Source organism: Barbus barbus (genome assembly GCF_936440315.1).
Source record: "Barbus barbus genome assembly, chromosome: 15".
In the NCBI taxonomy this organism is placed as follows: Eukaryota; Metazoa; Chordata; class Actinopteri; order Cypriniformes; family Cyprinidae; genus Barbus; species Barbus barbus.
In genome coordinates, this window is record NC_136743.1 from 12,376,745 (window position 1) to 12,393,333 (window position 16,589).

Sequence of the window (16,589 nt, forward strand, 5' to 3'; positions counted from 1 at the left end):
AACTCCAGAGTGCCTCATTTCACCTATTGAAAGCCCAGCGGCCAGAGACGGCTAACTCTACAAACATATGATGTCAGAACCCTTCCTCAACCCTTGCTGGCGCTCATGGGCCTGCAGGACATGTGTAAGAGTTGTGTAGATGGAATTGGGCGGTAAGAAAACATCCTGGTGGGCTTTTAGGGTCACAGTTGGATTTAAGGTAACAGTATTTTTCTGTTCCTTGGGTGTGGTGTAATTAAGTGGGTAAAGATCTGGGCTAGTAACCAAAAGGTTGTAGGTTCAAATCCCAATAATCCATGAGCTTTCAGCTTTGTATCCTTGAGCAAGACATGACTGTTTAATAAGTAAAGTGGGAAAAGAAAATGTCTGAAACCACATTGAAAATCTGACATATCTAGGAAAAAACAAACAAAAAAACATTGAAACGTTTTGGACAAAGAAGCATTGATGCTAAATAGAAGAATACATTTTGGGCTGTTGGGGAGTGATATCATTTTAACTTTTTAATTAAATAAATAAATAAAATAATTAGAGGTCAAGTCAAGTCAGCTTTATTGTCAATTCTTCCACATGTACAGTACATACATACAGAGATGCACCGATTGCAATTTTCTTGGCCGATTCCGATTTTTGTTTTTATTTTTTTTTGGAAGTGTGACCTGCCGATACAGATTTTCTTTCTAAGAACTATAATTGACAGCATATACAAAAAGAAAATCTATGCAAATTTCAATTAATATAATAAAAGAAGTTAAACATTACAATTCTCCCAATCTGAACTAAATTACAGATTTTCTCTCACTTAAACAACTCTCAAAATAAAGTGCTCTGTGACTGGAAAGACGAAGAAATGGCTAACGTAAAATGAATTGCTGTATGTAACAAAACAGATGTCATTTCCCACTGTTTATAAATGGTCATATTTTTTTCCCCCTAACCTTATTAAATGTCATTATTCGCGTCAAATTCTTACTTTGTTTCAATTAATTCAGTTAGCATAAAAAGAAACTGTAGAGTTGTTACTATTCAAATGAAATTAGTATTAAAAACTTTCTTTCCACTGCGAGGAAACTGCATCTGAAGTGGCATTAGATGCATTTACACAGACAGTTTGATGAAGCTGAAGTGCCATAAATGCATTTACACTGCAAAATTTCAAATGCATACATTTTATAAGATTATTATAATTTTTTTAAACATACAAATAAATGTTGAAAAAATGCAATGATACTTTTAAATATGACTAAACCACCAGTAGGTGGCGGCAAGTGTCTGTTTTAATGAGCGAGTCATTTTTTCATTCATTCAACTGATTCATTCAAACAGCTGATTCATTCAGAAACGAGGCAAGTGACTGTCCTTATGAATGGGCCACTGAATCATTGACTCACTCGATTCATTCAAAAACGTGGATTCATTCAGTAACGAAACATCGCTGTGTTGCTCTGAGACACACAAAAGTTCTGCTGTGGCTTGGATCTGAACTATTTTCGTCAGCAAAACTGAGCAAAAACTGTCAATATTTTGTCTAAAATCTAAGTCACTTAATTTTAACTTCTTGTTTATTTAAATACTATTGTATAAAATCAGTGTCACGTTGCAATCGTGTTGATATTGATATTCGGGGAAACATCATGACCGTATAATGTTGCTTAACTAAATAATATATTGAAAATCTGGCACGACATAAATACATTATCACTCGCCGTTTACACTGAATGCAATTAAAATTAGAAACATTCTCACGCGAAACAACGTGTTTACACACGACTGTAAGTGTGCGTGTGGCTGTGACGTCATTGCCTGAGCCGCTGGCAATAAAAGGATCGGCTCGGAATCGGCAGGACGTGAGACTGACTGGCCGGTCACCGGTGCATCTCTAAAAATAATAAAATAAAATAAAAAATAGTAGTTTATTTACAATTATCCCGAATGTTTCCTTCAATAAAATGTCTAGAAAGCCTGATTTTTAGACTGATAATTTTTCTGGCACAACTACAGAATTTGACCCAAGAAATCCTGGGCTATCCTGAGATTTTTTTGAATGCAATTCAAAATTCTTTTGAGAATTTGTAATGTAATTGTGTATTGTTTTTCAAAACAAATTCTGACCCGAATTTTCATGCTGATAATATAATTCTATATATATATATATATATATATATATATATATATACACACACACACTCACCTAAAGGATTATTAGGAACACCATACTAATACTGTGTTTGACCCCCTTTCGCCTTCAGAACTGCCTTAATTCTACGTGGCATTGATTCAACAAGGTGCTGAAAGCATTCTTTAGAAATGTTGGCCCATATTGATAGGATAGCATCTTGCAGTTGATGGAGATTTGTGGGATGCACATCCAGGGCACGAAGCTCCCGTTCCACCACATCCCAAAGATGCTCTGTTGGGTTGAGATCTGGTGACTGTGGGGGCCATTTTAGTACAGTGAACTCATTGTCATGTTGAAGAAACCAATTTGAAATAATTCGAGCTTTGTGACATGGTGCATTATCCTGCTGGAAGTAGCCATCAGAGGATGGGTACATGGTGGTTATAAAGGGATGGACATGGTCAGAAACAATGCTCAGGTAGGCCGTGGCATTTAAACGATGCCCAATTGGCACTAAGAGGCCTAAAGTGTGCCAAGAAAACATCCCCCACACCATTACACCACCACCACCAGCCTGCACAGTGGTAACAAGGCATGATGGATCCGTGTTCTCATTCTGTTTACGCCAAATTCTGACACTACCATCTGAATGTCTCAACAGAAATCGAGACTCATCAGACCAGGCAACATTTTTCCAGTCTTCAACCGTCCAATTTTGGTGAGCTCGTGCAAATTGTAGCCTCTTTTTCCTATTTGTAGTGGAGATGAGTGGTACCCGGTGGGGTCTTCTGCTGTTGTAGCCCATCCGCCTCAAGGTTGTGCGTGTTGTGGCTTCACAAATGCTTTGCTGCATACCTCGGTTGTAACGAGTGGTTATTTCAGTCAAAGTTGCTCTTCTATCAGCTTGAATCAGTCGGCCCATTCTCCTCTGACCTCTAGCATCAACAAGGCATTTTCGCCCACAGGACTGCCGCATACTGGATGTTTTTCCCTTATCACACCATTCTTTGTAAACCCTAGAAATGGTTGTGCGTGAAAATCCCAGTAACTGAGCAGATTGTGAAATACTCAGACCGGCCCGTCTGGCACCAACAACCATGCCACGCTCAAAATTGCTTAAATCACCTTTCTTTCCCATTCTGACATTCAGTTTGGAGTTCAGGAGACTTGACCATCAGAATCTTGACCAGGACCACACCCCTAAATGCATTGAAGCAACTGCCATGTGATTGGTTGATTAGATAATTGCATTAATGAGAAATTGAACAGGTTTTCCTAATGATCCTTTAGGGGTGTGTGTGTGTATATATATATATATATATATATATATATATATATATATATATATATATATATATATATATATATATATATATATATATATATATATATATATATATATATATATATATATATATATATATATATGTGTGTATATGTATGTATGCATGCATGCATAGTCATGGGCAAAAATATCGGCACCCTTGGTAATTCAAAGAAGGCGGAGCAAATCAAATTAATCTGCATTGTTAATCCTTTTGATCTTTTATATACAAAATTCACAAAAATCTAACCTTTCACTGGATACGAATTTAAAATGGGGGGAAATATCATTATGAAATACATGTTTTTCTCAAATACACGTTGGACACAATTATTGGCACACCTAGAAATTCTTATGAGTAAAATATCTCTGAAGTATATTCCCATTCATCTTCACAATTTTGAGCACTCCAGGGTGATTATGAACATTAAATTATCCAGCCATGGCTTCCTGTTTCACAGAAATATAAATGGGAGGGAAAACAAAGCCCAAATTCCCTTAATCATCCATCACAATGAGAAAAAACAAATAATATATTTCTGATGTGCAGCAAAAGATAATTGAGCTTCACAAATTAATGAAGTGGCTTTAAGAAAAGAGCTAGAGCAGTGAAAATTCCCATTTCCACCATCAGAGCAATAATTAAAAATTTCCAATCAACATAAAATGTTATGAAACTGCCTGGAAGAGGACGTGTGTCTATATCGTCTTAATGTACGTTGAGAAGTAGAGTTTGAGTGGCTAAAGACTCTCCAAGGACCACAGCTGGAGAATTGCAGAAAGTGGTTGAGTCTCAGGGTCAGAAAACCTTTAAAAAAATTGTCAAACAGCACCTACATCACCACATGTTGTTTGGGAGGGTTTCAAGAAAAATTCTCCTCACTCATCCAAAAACAATCTCCAGTATATTCAGTTATCAGACACGACTGGACCTTCAAATGGGACTGGCTTCTATGGTCAGATGAAACTAAAAAAAATAGCTTTTTTAGCAGCAAACACTCAAGATGGGTTTGGTGAACACGGGGATAAAAAGTACCCCATGTGTACAATGAAATATACTGCTGTATTTTTGATGATGTGGGCCTTTATTTCTGCTGGAGGTCCTGGACATCTTGTTTAGACACATGGCATCATGGATTCTATCAAATACCAACAAATAAAAAAATCAATAAGTGACTGACTCTGTTAGAAAACTTATTAATGGGACATGCTTGGATTTTCCAACCATACAATAATCCAAACACAAACCTCAAAAACAACACAAAAATGGGTCACTGAGCACAAAACCAAGCTTCTGCTATGGCCATTCCAGTCCTCTGACCTGAACCCTGTAGAAAATGAGTGAGGTGACCTGAAGAGAAGAAGCGCCAACATGGAGCTGGAATCTGAAGGGTCTGGAGTGATTCTGGATGAAGGAATGGTCTCTGATCTCTTGTCAGGTGTTTTCTAACCTCATCAGGCATTATAGGAGAACATTTTGAGCTGTTAAACTGGCAAATAGAGGTTTCAAAAAGTATTGAATAAAAGGGTGCTGTTAATTGTGGCCAATGTGTATTGGCGAAAAACAATTCTTTCATTTTTTTTTTTTTTTTTAATAAAAGATCAAAAGGATCAACAATGCAGATCAATTTTCACAGCTGCCTTTGATCATATTTACCAAGGGTGCCGATATTTTTGGCCAAGACTGTTTATATATATATACATATTTCCCCCCACTAGTGGCCTTAGACTATTTTATCCCAGTTTACACTGAATTCACTTTGGATTAAAGCAGCTGTGAAAAGATTAATTAGTTTCTTTCAGAAAGGTCAAAATATTTTGTCTATCAGATGCATTAGTGCCGGGCTGTCCAAACTCTCCTGGAGGGCCGGTGTCCTGCAGAGTTTAGCTCCAACTTGCCTCAGCACACCTGCATGGAAGTTTCTAGTATGCCTAGTAAGAGCTTGATTAGCTGCTTCAGGTGTGTTTAATTAGGGTTGGAGCTAAACTCTGCAGGACATCGGCCCTCCAGGACAGCCCTGCATTAGTGCATTTGTTCATGTGTATCATACCTTTGCACACAACACTTATGAATGTGTAAAATCTCTAAGAGAGGGATGTCTTGAACATGTGCCAACGCTTATCACAGGAGATTAATTTACAAGAAATATCAATGCAGTGGAAAGGCAATGTTGAGGAGGAGGGCTTGCTGGAGCACGCTAACAGCACAGATGCGTTTATTTCTAATCCTAGAGAGAAATGAGAGATTAAAAGCATTGAGTTGCAGAGCCCTCCAGTGCACGAACAGCCCCACTACGTGTTGAGAGATGAGCGCTGGCAATAGGGGCCCTAAATCCGCGTTTATTGTATGGTCTAAACACATAGTCTACTCCCTTGCTTCAGCAAACAACGTGGATATAATGGAGGCATCTGACAGAGTGCCTGACTCTTAAAACTCTTTCATTAACCTGTGTTTGAGTTCATACTGATGCATTGAGTCAATGTTTGTACAGAAACTGAATAATCTTCGTGTTGTGTAGCGTTCTGCTGGCTTTTGTTAGTAATAAGGCTCTGAGTTCACTGGGATCAGGTAGTTCTCGGTCAACTTGTGTACTCAATTTTTCCTGAAAAATGCACTTATACATCTTTGTTTGCACTAAGTGCTCTGGAAAAATTAGTCTGAATGCAGTTTCTTTTCTTTTTTGCTTTATTTTTGGCTTTTTTGATGATTTTTATATCACATACCAACTATATAGAAATAATATCTCAATCTCAACTTCAAAATTGATTTTCTCTCTCTCTCTCTCTCTATCTATATATATATATATATATATATATATATATATATATATATATATATATATATATACATATATACATATACATACAGTTGAAGTCAAAACTTTACATACACCTTTCAGAATCTGCAAAATGTTAATTATTTTACCAAAATAAGAGGGATCATACAAAATGCATGTTATTGTTTATTTAGTACTGACCTGAATAAGATATTTCACATAAAAGGTGTTTACATATAGTCCACATGAGAAAATAATATTTATAAAAAATTTTATCAAATTAAATTAAAAATGACCCCGTTCAAAAGTTTACATACACTTGATTCTTAATACTGTGTTGTTACCTGAACGATCCAAAGCGGTGTTTTTCTTTTTTGTTTATAGTTGTTCATGAGTCCCTTGTTTGTCCTGAACAGTTAAACTGCCTGCTGTTCTTCAGAAAAATCCTTCAGATCCCACAAATTCTTTGGTTTTCTTTGCAATTCTTTGCATTTTTGTGTATTTGAACCCTTTCCAACAATGACTGTATGATTTTGAGATCAATCTTTTCACACTGAAGACAACTGAGGGACTCATTTGCAACAATTACAGAAGGCTCAAACGCTCACTGGTGCTCCAGAAGGAAAAACCATGCATTAAGAACCTTCTGTGCAGGTCTGCAAAAAATTACAATTCTCTGAATATGATTATTATTATTATTATTATTTTTTAATGAAATTAAAACGCACGCTCAGACACATACACACACTACAAAATAGTAGTAGTAGTAATTTGAAATTGTCACCAAAGTTTTCTCAAAATTGTGTAGAAAGCAGTGTTTCTGGCACCCCCACTGAATTTTACTCTGGAAATCCAGGACATTCTTTTTAAATTTCAGCTTCAATTTGAAAAGTAAATGTATGTTGTTTTTCCAATACAACCTAACGCAGTCATGACAGGCCAATTGTTTGCGAGTAAGCATGTCTGTAGTAGCATAATAGTGTGAGCCACATTTCTACTTCCCTTCCTTTTTATTCCCTCTTATCCTGTCCTCCTATCTCCACCCTCTTTTTCCAGTCTCTTCCGCTGCTCTGCTCTTGGGTGGTCTCACCTGGCTGGAAGTGTCTGTGGGTGGCCTGACCTCCCTGTGCCTTTCCTCCAGTGCAGTGCAGCACCAGGGCCTACTGAAAGGCCCAGCGTCAGCAGCAACGGCGCTCAGATGATCCAACAGCTATCGCCCACTCAAGACTTTCAGAGGCTCTGTGGCTAAGGCAGGCCGCTGATCCAGCCTTCCTAACTCCCTCCGCCCACAGCAGCCAAGAGGGCACTGCCGTTGTCAGGCCTCAGGCATTTGGCCACTTGTTGGGTCCCCTCAAAAATAGAAACCCCAGCTATGAAATGTTAAGTGGTTAGAGCTGCAGTGACAGATCGATTTACTTGGGTGGTTTACGATGGGTGGGCTGGCATTGGTCGCATTTTTTACGTTTCATCAGTGTACATTCTTGGTTGACTGTGAAGTCATGGTAAATGTTTGGATGTTTGAATGATAGCCATTATGCGGTTGCTTTGCCTTCGCTCTGTGTTCCTTTTATGTACTCTGGGACTCGAGTACACATTTCCAGACATCGCCTGTCTATTGGCTACTTTGAACCACAGCAGTGTCAATAAGAAATGTTAAATAAATCATCAAATAAATCAAGTCTTATTCTTTTGCATGCAAAAGATCACATTTTGAAAATGCTCTCTGTTGTTTTGGATCCTCTGACTTTCATTATATACAGTTGGGCAAAAAAGTATTTAGTCAACCACCAATTGTGCAAGTTCTCCCACTTAAAAAGATGAGAGAGGCCTGTAATTTTCATCATAGGTACACTTCAACTATGAGAGACAGAATGGGGGGAAAGAATCCAGGAAATCACATTGTCTGATTTTTAAAGAATTTATTTTCAAATTATGGTGGAAAATAAGTATTTGGTCAATAACAAAAGTTCATCTCAATACTGTGTTATATACCCTTTGTTGGCAATGACAGAGGTCAAACGTTTTCTGTAAGTCTTCACAAGGTTTTCACACACTGTTGCTGGTATTTTGGCCCATTCCTCCATGCAGATCTCCTCTAGAGCAGTGATGTTTTGGGGCTGTCGCTGGGCAACACGGACTTTCAACTCCCTCCAAAGATTTTCTATGGGGTTGAGATCTGTGAGACTGGCTAGGCCACTCCAGGACCTTGAAATGCTTCTTACGAAGCCACTCCTTCGTTGCCCGGGCGGTGTGTTTGGGATCATTGTCATGCTGAAAGACCCAGCCACGTTTCATCTTCAATGTCCTTGCAGATGGAAGGAGGTTTTCACTCAAAATCTCACGATACATGGCCCCATTCATTCTTTCCTTTACACGGATCAGTCGTCCTGGTCCCTTTGCAGAAAAACAGCCCCAAAGCATGATGTTTCCACCCCCATGCTTCACAGTAGGTATGGTGTTCTTTGGATGCAACTCAGCATTCTTTCTCCTCCAAATACGACGAGTTGAGTTTTTACCAAAAAGTTCTATTTTGGTTTCATCTGACCATATGACATTCTCCCAATCCTCTTCTGGATCATCCAAATGCTCTCTAGCAAACTTCAGACGGGCCCAGACATGTATTAGCTTAAGCAGGGGGACACGTCTGGCACTGCAGGATTTGAGTCCCTGGCGGCGTAGTGTGTTACTGATGGTAGCCTTTGTTACTTTGGTCCCAGCTCTCTGCAGGTCATTCACTAGGTCCCCCCTAGTGAATGACCTGGGGTGAGACCTTGCGTGGAGCCCCAGTATTTATACTGATAACGAGTTCAAACAGGTGCCATTAATACAGGTAACGAGTGGAGGACAGAGGAGCCTCTTAAAGAAATCTTGCTTGTTTGTAGGTGACCAAATACTTATTTTACCGAGGAATTTATCAATTAATTAATAAAAAATCCTACAATGTGATTTCCTGGATTCTTTCCCCCCATTCTGTCTCTCGTATTTGAAGTGTACCTGTGATGTAAATTACAGGCGCCTCATCTTTTTAAGTGGGAGAATTTGCACAATTGGTGGCTGACTATATTTTTTTGCCCAACTGTAGTATGAGCAAAAACATTCTACAAAATATCTCTGTGTTACACAGAAAAAAGTTATGAAAACCAGTCAGTTACAGAATTTTTGTTTTTGTGTGAACTACCTTTTAATTCAATCAATGGGAAAACTCTGTAAAATGTGTGTAAAAATTAAAATACTTTTCCATTTTCAACAAGAAAGATTTTGGCGTTTTAGGGTATACAATAAAATCTCCCATTTGCCACCATGGGTCTTCGCTTCAGTTGGACAGGTGGTTTGTTCCCCTTACCGAACACTTGCTATTTTCCTGCTTTCAACTTTTGCTAGACTTGCATGAAATGCGCACCCACCGAAAAGAGGCATTTGCAGAATTCATAGGGCCATAATTTACAAAATAAAGCAACAAGTCATGGCAGACTAGTGGCTCTTAAACTGGGGACCCAGAGCCTCAACAAACACCCCCCCCCCCCCCCCACACACACACAGTTTCATGTTTTGAAGAGCCATGATTTTCATGGTGTTGGAAAATCCATATATTTGAGGTATCCTTTGTGCCAAGCAACGCCCCTTAGCTATTATAAATTAACTGTAAACCACAGCTTTATGGGGCTTATTGCTTTATTCTGCGAATGTCAAGTAAATTTAATCAAATGGGCATTTTATTATTATTTTTTAATTTGTTATGCCAAACATTAAAATATTTTATCAGGTAGACATTGTAAGTCCCTATCATGAAAATCTGGAAAATCAAGGGGCCTTCAAAAACTTATTTTAACTTTTTTTTTTCAGGTAATGGCCATGGCAATATTTCTCCATATTTAATATCTCAATATTCTCAACATATTCATGGCAATATTTAATTTTAATTTAGTTGAACTTGATGAACTAAGATGACTAACTGAAAAAAGTTAAAAAAAATTTTAAAAGAAAGCACATTACTAAAACTAACTGAAATTAAAATCAAAACTAATACAATATGTTAATAAAACTAAAATAGTATTTCAATGATACTAAAATAACACTGGCTTGAGAACCACTGTGATAGACATTGCTGAAAGGCACAGCCCCTCGGGTCTGATTACTTTAATTAAACACTGGCAACTGTATTATGATATGCTCAATATAAATAATTAGAATAAACATTTCTGCTGCCAAGGAATGTAATTCATTAGTCTAACTCTAGACAGTTTACGGTTGGCAAGCAAAGTAGTCATTTAAGTAGATGTGTGATCCGAGATCTGCGTGTGTATCGGCTATTGCACAATTGCTTTGAATGCGGCTCATCAGGTTTTAGAATTTGATTTAATGTTTATTATATTATTATATTCATTGCATTTTGAACTATTTAAATAAGTTATTCTAAAATATAAATGTCTCTTCTGTTTTTGAAAGGTAATTTTTCTATTAAATTTATGTATGATCTTGAGCATCCTGTGGAAGGTTTTTTTTTTTTTTAAGCAAACAAAATGTGTATATACCCCCCCCCACACACACACACACAGTTCAATGCAGAATATGTAAACATGAATGCGGATTGTATGTGGCTCTGACTTTGCTGTGATTTTGTAAGGTTTCATATGTGCATTAGCTTGAAGTCATTCTGAGTTTGCAGTGGTCAGTGGGGAGGGATTGCTCTCCTTCCTCAGTAGCACAGTTAGCTCATTCTAAACAGACAGTGCTGTGCACCCTGTTATCTTTTGAGCATGTGTGTTCCGGTGGCTCCTGGGCCTTCTGCCCTAGGGCCAGTACAAGAGAACCGGAACTGTATCGGAGCGGAGCACAGCGTCACGGCAGGGCCTCTCCATGGGCCTCCCCAATGAGGCATGCAGCTCTCCCTGAGCCAGGCACGCTCTAACGGGCTGTTCCCCACTCCTGCTCCCATGTTTATTTATCCACAGGCCTGAGATGGACAGACCAGATGGGAACCAGACAACTCAAACAGAAACAATGGCAAAGGAGAGCAGGATTTATTGCTGGGTTACCCTCCATGCCTGCGCTCACTCAAACACACACTCACGCAAACTGTGGCAGAACACATTGCTTTTTTGAGAGATTGGGTCTCTCGTTTTCTCTCATCATTCTCATGTCATGTTATAAATATTTATTTTGTTTTTGTGACCATAGTCAAGAGTCTTCATACATGAAGTGGAGAACATTACATGAAAGTGTCATCTGAAGCATTGTGGCAGTATTTTGTATGAGCGAAAACCTCTTTTTCTTCAGAATATGTGAGAACCTGGTTGTTGTTGGTTTTATTTAATGTTAACAGTTTAATCTCCAGTTTAGGAGATCAGCATGCCAGTAAGTAGTCTGTACATAGGGCTAAAATAGAAAATATAGCCTAACAAGCTGAGGTAATTTGTCTGAGGTGTGAAATAATAATTTGACCATTCTGCACAAGTTGTGCTCCAGGAACACTGGCAGTTGTTGAATTTTGTCCCACTTTTGCCTTTTTCAGTTCCCAAGCTTGGTACCATGCGTCTTCCATTTCCTAGAACAATGCTAGCTTCTTTAATATGTGACCCTTGACCACAAAACCCTGTCATAAGTAGCATGCGTATATTTGTAGAAATAGCCAAAAATACATTGTACGGTTCAAAATGATAAAGATCATGTTCCATAACGATATTTTGTAAATTTCCTACAATAAATATCAAAACTTAATTTTTGATTAGTAATATGCATTGCTAAGAACTTCATTTGGCCAACTTTTTTTGTCCTCGGTATTTTTTTTTTTTTTTTTTTTTTTTTTTTTTTTTTTGCACCCTCAGATTCCAGATTTTCAAATAGTTGTATCTCGGCTAACAAACCACACATTAATGTAAAGCTTATTTATTCAGCTTCCAGATTATGTATAAATCTCACTTTAAAAAATTTGACCCTTATGACTGGTTTTGTGGTCCGTGGGCACATGTAATTAATAAGCAATTGAGTGTCTGAAGAATAAATTGCTATTTATATCAATGTTGTTGGTAATGTTATTGCAGTTGTCATTGGTTGTGATATTACAGCTATGACAATTAATGACTAGTTTGGGTTGGATAGACCTTGGTTGGGAGCTTTATGTCGTGAACGAATATATCTGAACAGTATTTCTGAGTGACTCTCTTATTTCACAAGAACAAGGAAGATGCTGAGGGTCTGTAGCAAATACTTAGAAAAACTTGCCCATTGGCACAAAAAAACAATTTTTAATTCAAGTATTTAAACCCAACTGGTGATTTCAAAACCTGAAAGTAATCATTCTAATTATGTGTAGGGAACACATTGCCCTTCCAGTGGACATTATAATCAAATTGTGGTTGGAAAAGCTGGATTGTTCCGTCTTGACGCTGGTTTAAATAGGATTTGTCCTTTCTTTTTTTCTCCACAGACAGACATCTTGGTGGTGAGCTGTGATTTGATAACGGATGTTGCTCTGCATGAGGTTGTAGACCTCTTTCGTGCACACAACGCCACCCTGTCGATGCTCATGAGCAAAGTGCATGAATTCACAGAGACTGTCCCTGGACAAAAGGGCAAGAAGAAAGCAGGTACTATCACTCACACAAACAAACGTGATTGACCAGGAAAAAGATGGTGTGGTTTTGAACGGAGTGCTGTTGTTGCACTGTTTCCAAAAACTATTTATTGACCATTTCCTCTCTTCCCAATATGAACAAAAAATGCATCCCAGTAGACTGTATTATTTTGCATTCCTGCAGATCATCCAGGTTGTTGACTGGCCATCTGTCTTGAGCCAAAATACAGTTTGACTGTACAATATCCCGCTGTCGTATTTTATGAGTTGGCAATGACAGATTGGAATTGTACATTGTGGTAGGAGAGCAGCGGGACTTTGTAGGCGTGGACGTCACGGGAAAGAGGCTTCTGTTCATGGCCAATGAGGCAGACCTGGAGGAAGGCCTTGTTCTCCGGAAGTCCATCATGCGCAAGTAAGTGTCAACGTCACTTCAGGTCTAACCTGGAGTATAACTTTTTTTTTATTTTTTTTATTTTGAGAACCCAAATATGTTGATCAGGCCTTTTAATAAAAACAGATTGCAGTACAATACTTTGGACTCTGTGTTCAGAGGATATGCATTGGTTCTTTTTGTGCTCTTGTGCTTATCTTTCATGCTGAAAATCTTGATTGGTCTAAATAGAATTTAAAGTCACTGCCTTCAGAGTGGTGTTGCTTCCTCAGAACAATGGCGGCCTCACGGGGCGATGACCTGCTGTTTATGTGGGCTGGCTAATAAAACTGGGGCCTTCTCCACACTGGCCTGTCATAAGTGCTGTCTGTCAACTCTGTTTAGCAGGCGGCTGCCTTTCTTAACTGTTGATCCTAACTGTTTTTCAACTTTCTTCCCTTCCCGTCCCACTTTTACGTTTCTTTTTTATATACGTCTTTCTTTTACTGTTTTCTCACTTTATTTTCTCTTTTCTTTGGATTTTCTCTGTGTCTGAGGTTTTGGATCTGTGTGTTATTTCCAAGAACTATGAGAAAATACATTTTATTAGACCGTTTTATCTGATGAGTGTTTAATGTATGAGTACTTGATTTCAGAAGCCATTTTCTCCTCATCTGTGGGTGTTTTATCCATGCTTTAGTGCAGATGTATTATCTTTTTTTAAACCGCATAATTTATAAGCTTATACTTTCCTAATGATGCATAATACACTGCTGACTAGATTGCATGATGATATATATGTACACTTTGGGGGCGGTAAGGTATTTGAAAGAAGTCTCTTATGCTCACCAAGGCTGGATTCATTTGATAAAATTCAGTAAAAATGATAATATTGTCAAATATTATTATAATATTTATTATAGTGTTATTAATATAACTATAATATAAAAATATAATGTAACTGTATATTTTATTATGTAAATGTAAGAAACATTTTTCCTTAATGTGGAAAAACAGTGGTGCTGTTTATTTTTAAGTTTTTGTGGAAACTGATTTTTTTTCTTTAAAGATTCTTTGAATTTTATAATAATCAAAGATTCTTAAAGTTAAAAGCAACAGCTTATATATATGAAGAGTTCATTTGCAAAAAACGATATAGCGTGAAAAAAAGAAGCCGGTATTGTCCACTTTCAAGGCATCGCAAGTTCACGTTTTACTGCAGAAGCCGACAAGCGCCCTTGTTGTTTTTTTAACAGAAGCCGATAAGTCAATTTTAGCGAATCAGTGCGCTGTATTCAGGTCAGGTGACAAGGCTACTTTCACTTTGAAAGGACATGCTAGCTGAGAGGAGTTTCATCAAAGCTGACTAAAAGTGATCGAGGATGGATCATTTTGACGATCTTGATGAACCTGTGATATCTTCTTCAGGGCAAAAAAATTAAATAAAAGCTGAAACGTTTTCTTGGATGCTTGCGAAAGTAGCGCGTTACAATGGTGAGGGAAACGCTTTGTGTATTGTGTGTAATCACATCCATAATTTATGATCACAACAACAACATTTGTCAGGCATCTACATTGTCATCTGGGGAGAGATTTCAAAGATTAAACAAGTATTTTTTTTAAACTCTAAAATATGAAATATGGAGTTATCTGCTTTTGCAAAAAAACTTAATATTTAAAAAAAACATACTTTCAGTGAAGTTTAATTTTGTAAATTACCTGTATTTGTTTGTTATTACTACTTAATCAAAACAACCCAACTGCAGTTTGATTGATATCACCTGGAATACGCAATAAAAAAAATGTGATTTCTGAAAGAAAATTAATATGTAGTTATCGGGTTTTGCAAATGAACACTACATATATATATGTATATATGTATATGTATATATATATATATATGTATATGTATGCATGTATGTGCAATATTTTGTAATCATTTAAAGGGTTACTCCACCCCAAAATGAAAATTTTGTCATTAGTCACTTACCCCCATGTCGTTCCAAACCTGTAAAATCTTTGTTTGTCTTCGGAACACAATTTAAGAAATTTTGGATGAAAACCGGGAGGCTTGTGACTGTCCCATTGACTGCATATTAAGTTACACTGTCAAGGCCCAGAAATTTATTAAAGACATCGTCAAAATAGTCCATCTGCCATCAGTGGTTCAATCTGAATGTTATGAAGCAACGAGAATACTTTTTGTACGCAAAGAAAACAAAAATGTAAGCTTTCCTGTAGCTCAAATAGTAGAGCATGGCGCTAGCAACGCCAAGGTCATGTGTTTGATTCCCAGGGAAAGCAAGAGCTGATAAAATGTAAAAACTGTAACTTGAATGCAATGTAAGTCGCTTTGGATAAAAGCGTCAGCTAAATGCATAAAATATAAAATAACGACTTTATTCAATAATTCGTCTCCTCCGTAGTGCCATTTTGGAGAGTATCCACTGAACGCAAACTGCGTATGCTGTTCTGTGTCAGCCGCACCACACGGATACGCTGTTTTCATTCAAATCAAAGAGTAAATAAACATAGAAAACGTATGAATAAAGTTGTTATTTTTGTTTTCTTTGCGTACAAAAAGTATTCTCGTCGCTTCATAACATTCAGATTGATGGCAGATGGACTATTTTGACGATGTCTTTCATACTTTTCTGGGCCTTGACAGTGTTATTTACTTGGCAGTCAATGGGACAGTCACAAGCCTCCCGGTTTTCATCCAAAATATCTTAAATTGTGTTCCGAAGACAAACAAAGCTTTTATGGGTTTGGAACGACATGGGGTAAGTGATTGACAAAATTTTCATTTTGGGTAGGAGTAACCCTTTAAATGCCTTTACTGTCACTATTGATCAATTTAATGCATGAATATAAAAACATTATTTGCCAACTGTTAATAAAATCTGCATTTTGTGACCAAATTTAAATCTTAGATCAGGGTAGACTCCATATTTAAAAAATGTAATGTCTTGTTTTAGTTTGAACTGCCCTAATAACTCCTCCCGTCTTTCCTCTCAGCACTTACAATTTTATCTCATGCTGTCATTTTTGTGTTTAATGCCTGATGTTGGAAAGGCTCCTCAGATTGAAGTAGTTCTGCACAGGCACCTTCCATAATAGTTGATTGACCCGCCCTGAGTGAGCTGAGAGCTGTCATTGTGTCAGCTCCGGTGCAGGGGAAGACAAGATGTATCCAATTAAGCGATTGAGGTGTTTTGTTGTTGGATGTAATAATGAATATAGCAGTCGTCATTTACTCCCGTCATCTGAGCCGCTGAAGACGCAGAGGATTAATGTTACTTTCATTTTTAAGGGAATGCCCTGATCCCAGAGCTGCCTAAATGCGTCTGTGCATGCAAATAATTTGTGATCCAGCTTCATCTACAGAAGAAGTGAATATAAGTTTTTTTTTTTTTGTTTTT

At 37.5% G+C, this 16,589-nt stretch overlaps 1 pseudogene across 1 annotated transcript in view; it reads left to right on the forward strand.

The window, feature by feature from the left end:
- Positions 1–16,589, forward strand: part of LOC306880814 (translation initiation factor eIF2B subunit gamma-like) — a 43,271-nt pseudogene that overhangs the window by 5,202 nt on the left and 21,480 nt on the right. Inside the window, exons 4-5 of the transcript XR_013785897.1 lie at positions 12,648–12,807; positions 13,098–13,209. The product of XR_013785897.1 is annotated as a translation initiation factor eIF2B subunit gamma-like (transcript). The remainder of the gene's footprint in view (positions 1–12,647; positions 12,808–13,097; positions 13,210–16,589) is intronic.